General features: G+C 41.1%; 2 long non-coding RNA genes across 2 annotated transcripts; both read right to left on the bottom strand.

The window, feature by feature from the left end:
* Nucleotides 1–5,358: 5,358 nt before the first annotated feature.
* On the bottom strand, nt 5,359–6,246 carry LOC109198042 (uncharacterized). Its single transcript, XR_002059018.1, has 3 exons — nt 6,122–6,246; nt 5,528–5,671; nt 5,359–5,398 (listed from the first exon to the last, which is right to left on the bottom strand). It is a non-coding gene; the product is annotated as an uncharacterized LOC109198042 (long non-coding RNA).
* Nucleotides 6,247–6,773: 527 nt separating this feature from the next.
* On the bottom strand, nt 6,774–7,803 carry LOC109198044 (uncharacterized). The gene is made up of 3 exons (XR_002059020.1): nt 7,736–7,803; nt 7,083–7,199; nt 6,774–6,807 (listed from the first exon to the last, which is right to left on the bottom strand). It is a non-coding gene; the product is annotated as an uncharacterized LOC109198044 (long non-coding RNA).
* Between the last annotated feature and the right edge of the window lie 1,974 nt (nt 7,804–9,777).

Here is a 9,777-nt window from a genome sequence, read left to right as displayed (position 1 = left end):
GATTGGGTTTGACATGCAAAACATCCTGTTTCCTCCTCTCATGTCTTACCTGCACAGTGCCACCTTTGAGAATGGAGATCTTTACCATCTGTGCGTATACATGTACGGCCTTCACATAGGAGATGGTCGGCCTGTTATACCGGTTTTCATTGTCAGTATGGACCTCAAAGTAGGGCACAGTTGTGTCATTGCATGGACTAGACATCAGATAGCTGCAGTTGCCCATGAAGTCATATTTGCGTTTGTCAAAGCTGGTGTAGTGTGGATCACCAGATGCGACGCACGTGGATGTACCTAAAGGAATAATAAATAAGAAATTGTAATTTCCACACTGTCAACTATCAAGTTATTCCGACTGACTGTAAAGCACAACACAAGGTGCTCCTTTTGCTGATGTAATTTATTACAGTGCATTAAATCACAGTTGAGCACCAGTCCAAATACTGTTGTCTTGAGGTGTGGCTAGACCATCCATTCCTTAAATGATACTTTCTTAAGGTGCAAGGGATCATTCCAGTCCAAATTCTTTAATATTTCAACAAACATTATTACCTTTAGGATAGCAGCCTGCAACACCATTAACCTCTCGACACTCTTCAGTGGGGTCACAGGAGTTATCAACACATTCCAAAGTGTAGTTCCCTGCACAGCGACACAACTTTGTGCAGCCGTCTCCAAATACAATCTCACCAGGCTGGATAAAATGAACACAATCAGTACTGAGAAAGTATACTGTATGTCTGTAAATGTACACAGTACACAGTACTAACTAGGACATCTGACCTCATAATAGTTATTGTTGTCATCTAAACAACCACATTTGTCCAATGGCACGCAGTGCCGTCCTTTGAAGACAAAGCCTGGTTTGCAGAAACACCCAGTGATGCAGGAGCCAGAACAGTTGGTAGAGGGTTCCATACATGTAGGAATGCAAGCTGGACCGCACTCTATATACTCTGCGTTAGGTGGACACAGGTCTGTACAGAAAGAATAAGGATTACTGGAAACTGAGTAGATACGATTTCCTGAACAAAAAAGGTAGGAAGTTATTATGCAGTCTTAACAAACTCAGTCCAAACTAACAATATCAGTAGAGACAGTGGAGGTTTGGAGCACCTGTTGCTAAAATGACTGCATTTATTTACTGCATTTCTAAGACCAGTCGGATAAACCACTTGACACCATAATCCACATCCATGCATTCATGCAGCTGTTTCTCTGTCACACTCACTCACTGATAAACACATGTATCGCAGATTGTGGAGCCGCTGTATAAGATGGATAACTGGCTCAAGCCTCAATAGAAGCCTCAATAGAAATATAATATATCCTATAGATGTATGTGAAGCTGTGTGATTAATATACCCAGAGGGTGGCATTCATATTCTCCATCTTGTAGTTTGCAGCTCTCAGTAGTTGGGTTACAGCTGGTGTTATGACACTGTAGCAGACCTCCACTGTGGCACGTACACTTTTGTTCACAACCCTCCAAGTACCAGTCATCGCCCACCTGACAAATGTACACAGAATGCAAAAAATAATCAGAAATTTTGTCATGTAATTCTCTCTTGTATGTCCATGAATATAAAGATCTAAATGATAAATATCATTTAGATCCAAATGAGAGAAATATAACTGGTAGGCAGGCGAGTAAAGATAAACAGCCCATGGCCTCAATAAGGTGGTAAGGAATCCAGAGAGTGGAGTGGATGAGTTCAGAAAATTAGGAAGGAATGGCGGGAGAAGAGATCAAACCAAATTTCAGACAATGAAAGACCTTAAAGATGACTCATGTGGAGCCTGGATGGATGCATGTCTGGATTTTAAGACTTGAGGTAATGGGTTGACGCCTCGTAAAAGTTCCCGTGAGATTTCTAATATAGATTTGGATTCAAACCAGGGATTCTGTATGCCATTAACTAATTAAGCCAACCTACACTCATTTATTTACTGATTTTGTGCTTGCTAAATTTGGTGGCTCTAGTATATAAATGCTCTTACATAAACACAAATGCTATAACACCAGTGTCTTTTAAAGTCAGGTAAAATACAGTGTAAACAACATAATCTGTGCTTGATAAGTTGAAAGTAAAAACCTTTGTTGTAAAACCAGTATTTTGTGCCAACAGCTCACTGCAGTCTATGCACCCTTAATTTAGCTGAGTTTTGATTTCTTTTGTACTGTAAGGTCTTTGTGCCCTTTTGGTGTCTCTCCTGTTGAAGTGGTACAATATAAAGAGAACTGAAAATGATGTTAGCATGAGCTTAGCACATTTTAAGGGTAAATGGAATGTGGTTTTAATTGCTTGGAGGCTGTTTCCACTTACAGGGTGATAGGTTCCACTGGGGTCCACACAACCACAGTCTCTCAGTTCCACACATTTGTCATCACTGAGAATGAAGCCAGGGTTACACTCACAACCCTCCACACACACTTCCTCACAGCCAGGTGGTCCCACCACGCCAAGACATGTCTCAGGACATGAACTCACACAAAGGGAGTAGGAGCTGTTGGGAGGACAGGTGAGAGCTGTGTGGACAAACACAGGGATGAACAATAATGAGAGGGAACAATGGTGGACAAATGGCAACAGAGGAAGGGGGGGGGGGGGGGGGGTAGGATGATTCAAAGACAGGGCATCTAGGTATCTCATATTGATTTTACTTTGTGCAGTGTCATAAATGAAAGGATAGACAATATTAACGGCATTGTTCGTTTTAAATTGGTTTCAGTATTGTGCACTGTATCTTAACCTCTCCTCCATATACAATTATAAATATGATTATAAGTTCAATTATAATGTTGGTCAGCAGGATGTAATATATGTTAGTTATATTTACAGGTGGAGACAACTTCCAAAAAGAGAACCTACGGCATGCATCCCATTTAAAAAGGTATTATTCAAGGCTTTATTCATTCATGCTTCAGAATGGGGCTCATCAAGCCAATGGGTGATGTCACTGTGACTATGTTTTATATACAGTTTATGATGTTCACAGCTGATATTATTATTAAACTATCATATATCATATAGATATATTTAGTATATCTCATATTCAAACTTACAGCAGAAGTCTGGAGTCCTCCATGGGTAGACTTTGGCTCCAGCACTATGACATGCGTCAGTGTAGGCCTGGAGCTGGTCACACAGCACGTGCTGCTGGCCATTGAACTGACACATGTCAAACACACAGCTTTGGAAGAATGGAGTGGGATTAACTACACTGATGCACTCCCTGTAACAGAGAAAAACATTCACTTAGTTTAGGCAGGAAAAGGCAGAGGCTCATATATACTGAAAATCTGATTTTAAACATACAAACAAACAAACTAAATTTGGGGGTGAAACAGTCAACAACTCTTGCATTAGTTTAGCAACAATTCACTAGCTGGGGCCACATGCTCATTTTACATTTGACAGTGTTTCTATTAGAAAAAGGTGAATGGCTTAAACATGAATTGAACTGCGGTTTGGGGAAGGCATCGCTGGGGACTGGCGGCGCCTGGGCCTGGCAGATCCCCAAAGAAGGCATCCCCTAGAAGCAGCAATAACTGTGCATTGTGAAGGTCAAATACCTCTGCAGTAATAATTCAAATTTAATTCCAATTTATTTATACAGCACCAAATCACAACAACAGTCGCCTCAAGGCGCTTTATATATAAGGTAGGCCCTACAATAATACATACAGAGAAAAACCCAACAATCATATGACCCCCTACGAGTAAGCACTTTGGTGACAGTGGTAAAGAAAAACTCCCTTTTAGCGGGAAGAAACCTCTGGCAAAACCAGGCCCAGGGAAGTACAGCCATCTGCTACGACTGGTTGGGGTGAGAGAAGGAAAGCAAGACAAAAAACGTGCGCAGAGAGGGCGAACGCAAAGTGACAACGCCACCCAAAGGAGAGGATTATAACTGGTAGGCAGGCCAGCAAAGATGAACAGACCATGGCCTCAACAAGGTGGTCAAGGTTCCAGTGGAGTGGATGAGCTCGGAAAACTAGGAAGGAATGGCGGGAGAAGAGATCAAAGCAAATTTCGGACAACAAAAACCTTAATAGATGAATGCAGAGAACCCTTGATCAGGTAGCGATGTGGCTCAACTCTGAACTGAGGCTCTGACAGTGACGCATGCCTGGATTTTAAGACTTGAGGTAATGTTTTGACGCCTCTTAAAAGTTGAGCTTGTCAAGGTGGAGAAGATGGAGAAGGAGTGCCTGGCTGGTTAATTTAGTTTGGGTAAGGTAGCGATAACTACTATGCCAATTTCGGAAAGGAACAGAGGTGATGGTAAGTAGTTTTGGAAGGGCTGGCTGAATTGAAAGACTGGTTAGAGGAGAAGAGCCTTCCATAATGATAACCCCCACAACCAGCAGAGAGCTGAGTAGAATTCAACTGAACCACACAGAAGATGATAATGCCATTTTGGATGTTGTCAGAACCTCGAGTCAGTTTGGAGATCTGTCTCTAATGACTGTGTCAAGAAGGGAGAATTTAGATGATGCTAGTGAAAGCACATGAGAAGGCAGAAGTAAGGAATTATGCGCATGGCGGAGATTAGATGTCTTAAAAGGAGTCATAGCAGACAGAATGTGGCATCCCAACACCATGAGGAGTCACCGGCGCTTTGCGAAGGCAGAAAAGATGGCATCCCAGTACCCACTTTACTACTGTGTTTGCAAATGACCGATATGGAAACAAAGACTGGCAACACGGTGTTAGTTGTTGTTGAATGCACAATGTTATATCTTGTGAAAGATGGATAGAATCATGGAAACTGGCATCCCAGTGGGAAAAGCATGGTGCTGCAATTTGCGAAGGAGTGATAGTGGGAAGGGAAACTGGCAGCTTGTTGGTAGAAAAGCTTGCTGCTGCGATTGCGAATGAGGGACGAGAACCTGGCATCCCGGTGCCAAAAACCTGCTGTTGGATTTGCAAAAGAGCGATAGAGAGGGAGAACCTGTCATCCTGGTGCCAAAAGTATCCTGGTGCATTTGTGAAGGAGGGATAAAGGGAAGGGGAATTGGAACCTTGTTCCAGCTCACTTTTGCATTAGCAAAAAAGGGATATAGAACAAACCTGGCATCCCAGTGCCAGATGGGTTCGTTACAGCATTACAATAATAGTATTGAAAGATTTTTTAGTATTTTACAGGTCAGTTGGGTGATTACCAGCCATTCTGCCATTTATTTCAAGATCTTTCAAAGTCAGGAAAAAACCTTGTAAAATCCCAGGAATCCCATCAGTTTAACCCAGTCGATAACCAAAAGTGGAGGGGTTGTGAATTCTTACCGGAAGGGTCCAGTAGGGTCTGTAATTTTACCACATTTCTCTGGTTTTACAACTTCAGTTTCCAAGTTGGGTCACAGTCTGGATCAGGCTTTGTTCCCGGGGTACATCTGGTCAATACAAATACGAAACACAGTTACATTCTCTTCAGTGTGTCAGGAGGAGTCCGACAGTAAGGTAACAAAAGACATAACCATAAGAAATCCAAAAGACAGTAAGATAAATGTGTTTGAACTCACGAGTCATCTTCATCCTCTTCGGTCTGCCAGCTGTTCCCAAAGTCATTGCTATTTCCTGCCACAGTGCCATCTGGTTTGGTGAAGTCATTGTCTGGGTTCCCATCATAGTCACCACAAAGGCCACACATTTGGTCATAGTAGGAGCTGGTAGGACAAAGTCAAGGCAGGATATGTAGGATTAAGATAACAAAGTCTTAAGAATATTTGCAATGTTTAATAAGGTGTTTCTTGGCCTTTTATTGTAATTTTAGAAACAAATGAAGAGAATGCAAAAATCTCTGATACAATAAACCAGGGCATCGTTAGTATTTATTAAAAGTTGCATGTGTCCACGAAATGCACACAAATGGACTGCTATGTTTTTTTTAGTTTCCACAACATACATAAAACAACTGGTGACATTCAGCAGTTTAGATTGTTATCTATCAGAGTTTCTTCAGATCATTAGGTTATGGTTGCATCGGAGGAAAGTGGCCATCAAAAAAGAATGATGTAGCAGTGGAGACGGTGGTCAGGTGTATTGTATGAGTGTGCGAAGCAAATAAAAAGAAGTTCTGCAATATCAAAATAGTTCAAATCAATATTTATACTAACCTGGGAACTGAGATCTGGGCATAATGGTTTCCATCCCAACGCACCCTCAGGCCAAAGGATGTTTGAAGGTGATGAACTGACCAGCAAGACTAATAGACATGAGAGGAGAGGGGAGTGGGCAGAGCCACCCGTACTCCGTTCACCTGATTCAGTGATGAAGAAAAAGATAATATAAAGATGTTAAACAGACTGTGTAAACTTCTAATTGGTGGACAGGTCAGGGAGTATAAAAGTAGAAAGAGTGTGGAGTGTTCAGTATATCAGGCAAAAACTGACTTTGTACAGTTTTAACAAGCAAGAAAGTACTGCTTGATGCCTATCACACTGTTATCTTTGGCATTTGTATAGGTTCAACTGACACATGGGACAAATCTGTTTTTTGGCAAGGTGTTAGCAACAAATTAACTAAATATATAATTTCACATTAGTTGTTTGCTAAAATGTCAGTTATGTGTAGACATAAGACATCCATGGTGATGATACAGCTGGTTCTGGGATGTGTATTGGCACACATTTTACCTAAAGATGGGAAATACAACAGATAGTAATTCATTCATACACTGACCAGTGTTGTACTGCTCTCATCAGGGTCACAGTAATTCCATCCACTGTCACATATAGCTTCCTCAGGTGACACTCCTGCAACTCCTCTCTCTTCATTCTTTGCCTCACAGAGAACCAAGGGCCTGCACAGAGAAGACCACGACAATCAGGAATATTGTGTGTTTATATTAAAGGTTAAAATTGCGATATGGGCATTAACATACAAACCATCACTGACATTCAGTGTCTTCTTTTTGCAGCAACGTGAATGAAAACAACATGTGTCATGCTTTGTGATGAAATAATGAATGAGTAAATTTAGCTCATTTAAACTGAATTAATAGTGGGTGTGGCAAGACTAGAACAGGTGCAATGAAACCAAACATCTTAATAAATAAATGTCTGAATTGGTGTGTACCTGTGCTGTTCCTACAGGTTCTGGCCAGTGTGTAAGTACAGGTTCCCATGAAGGTGTAGTACTTCTTGTCAAAGGTGTTGTAGTGTGGATCCCCAGAAACTACACAATCCTGGAAGCCTGAGAGAGGGACAAACATCAGAACATCAGACTGAAACACAGATGAAGCCACTGTAGAACAATTACCTAATAACAGTGCAGTTCACTGCTGCTTTGGACCTATAATGGCATTAAAATAGATGCAAAGAATATATCATTTCCTGACTAACAAAAATTTGTATTATTTGCATTTCTTTTTTTCAACTCTGTGATTCTGTATTACGAAGAAATGCATGTAACAAGTGTTGTTATAGACAAACTGTACAAAAGAGAGCAAAAGAAACATAACAAAAACACAAACATTTCACTGTTACTGAAAGTGAAGACAGCTCTGGGTTGTGCTTCTCTCGCTTCCATTACTCAGTCTAACTGTGTATATTAGAGCAGGGACAAAAATGCTAGTTTGAGAACTTTGACAAAGTCTGCAGCATCACATCAACACAGTTGCAAAACTTTTCAGGTTGGCAGTCCACCCATGAGATCTGGAAACCTACTTAGAATATAATGTCTACAGCTTTACTTTGTTTTGTTTTTAGGTGTGAACATAACAAACATACTCGTAGGATAGCAGCCCAGCTCTCCATCCTGAAGTTTACATTCATGCATTGGGGGCATTCAGAGGCTTCACAGTAATTCCAGCTGCACCACACCAACATTTTCGCTTGCAGTCTTCCTCAAAAACTCCTCTCCGGGCTGACAGACAGGCAACAAAATTGACAATTCAGCATAGCAGGCACAGATTCTTTGTAAATCATTATATATGTAGTATGAAAATGTTGTTTTAGAGAGACATAAAGACACTGCAAGTGACCTGACTTGAAATACAAAGGACCAAATGATTCACTGCCGGCCTATCAGACCCACTTCACCATACCTCATAATACTGGCCGTTCGTGTGTTGCAGCCACACATGTTCTCCTTAACGCACTTGCCAGCACTCAGGACGTAGCTGGGATCACACACACAGGACTCAGAGCAGGGACCAGAGCAGGAGGGGGTTTTCCAAAGCATGTTTCCTGACAAGGATCTGCACAGGTTCGTAGTGGCTGTTTGGGGGGCAGTTCAGTGCTAAGGAGACCACAAGAGGTTGAAGTTAGTGATAGGAGACAAAAGTATGTGCTGCTTAAATATAAAATCACAGCTTTTTATAAGAAAAAATGTGTCTTTGCACTTCCAGCTGTGTTGTCTTCTGTGTAACTAGATTGTTTGAGTTTGTGGTAACCCATCTCCTGCAGCCTCTTGGCATATGTCTGTCCACTAGGTATGCTAAAGCAGCACTCCCTCAGTTAACTTTAGTGAGTAGAAAGCCCGTATGAAGTACTCTTCCTCAAGTCAGAACTGACATAAACTCTTTGTGTGATTTTCTCCAACTACTCAGCCAGCTGATTTTACCTAAAGATTTTACTACTAAATTAAATCATTTGTCCTTCTAATACTCACGGCAGAAGGTTCATTCCTCCATGGTCCAAGGTTGACCCACGATCTTGGCATTCATTGACATAGGCTTCAATGGCTTCACACAAATGGGCTTGGCTCCATCCAGCTCACACAAGTCAAAGACACAGTCCCTGAAGTAATTCTGAGAACAAACAATCACTTTGTTACAATGCTTTATATTGTCTGACATCTAAAAGCACAATTCAAATTATTCCACTATTACTAACATCACATTTTCAACCCGAGTACACACACACATACACAAATGCAACAAGCAATGCACTATCCTCTACATGAACAACATTGGGTTGACTTTGCGATGGCACACAGCAAAAGGTCCATTTTGTCCAGCAGAATGCCACAATATCCAGAGCTTTCATACAGTTCCTGTTCTTCTTATTGCACCCAGGGATGGTAGTGTTGGTTCTTGCATCTGTCAAGACAGACTTTCATCTTAAGAACATTTGTCTTTTGTCAATGGTAAATGTTTCTTTACACTTGCATCTATGCAATACTCACTCTGGATTCATGTTCCAACTGTGTCCAAAGTCATTGGCATTTTCAGCTAAGCTTCCATCTGGTTTGCGGAAGTCATCTTTAGTATCTCCATCATAGTTGCCACACAGGCCACACAGCTTGTTCTGATAGCTGCAGATTACAGTAAAATAATTGTGTTGGAGTCTTATGCAAGAAAGACTAACAACTCAGTCAGAACTACTTACAATGTTTAATTCCAGCCAAGTTGCTTTCAACAGTAGACTAAACCCCACACATTAGTAAGACTAAAGATCGGACATGCACATTGATGCGTTTGACAGCATCGCATAGAATGAACTAGTCAGGAAATGATAAGTTTTGTGTGATTCTGTCTTGAAATTTTGAGTGAGCTGTTTGTGTTGCTCCTGCTAAATTACTTAAATAAACTATCCTAGCTGTGCCATTAATCTCTGTCTTTATCACCTTACTACGGTTACAGATAAAGGAGTCATGTTCAGTATATGAATATGTGTTATTGTTTTAGTTGTATTATTAGGGATGTAGATTCTGGACTGGATGAATTTGATTAAAACACCATTTTATAAGAAACGTGAATTTGGTCTTCACTCACTCTTGATCACTTTGATGTCCATGAAGGTGTTTCCATCATAGCGAACCGTCACAC

This window comes from Oreochromis niloticus, unplaced genomic scaffold (genome assembly GCF_001858045.2).
Source record: "Oreochromis niloticus isolate F11D_XX unplaced genomic scaffold, O_niloticus_UMD_NMBU tig00001640_pilon, whole genome shotgun sequence".
Classification (NCBI taxonomy): Eukaryota; Metazoa; Chordata; class Actinopteri; order Cichliformes; family Cichlidae; genus Oreochromis; species Oreochromis niloticus.
The sequence above is the reverse complement of the archived record's forward strand: the minus strand, read 5'-3'. Positions and strand labels throughout refer to the sequence as shown.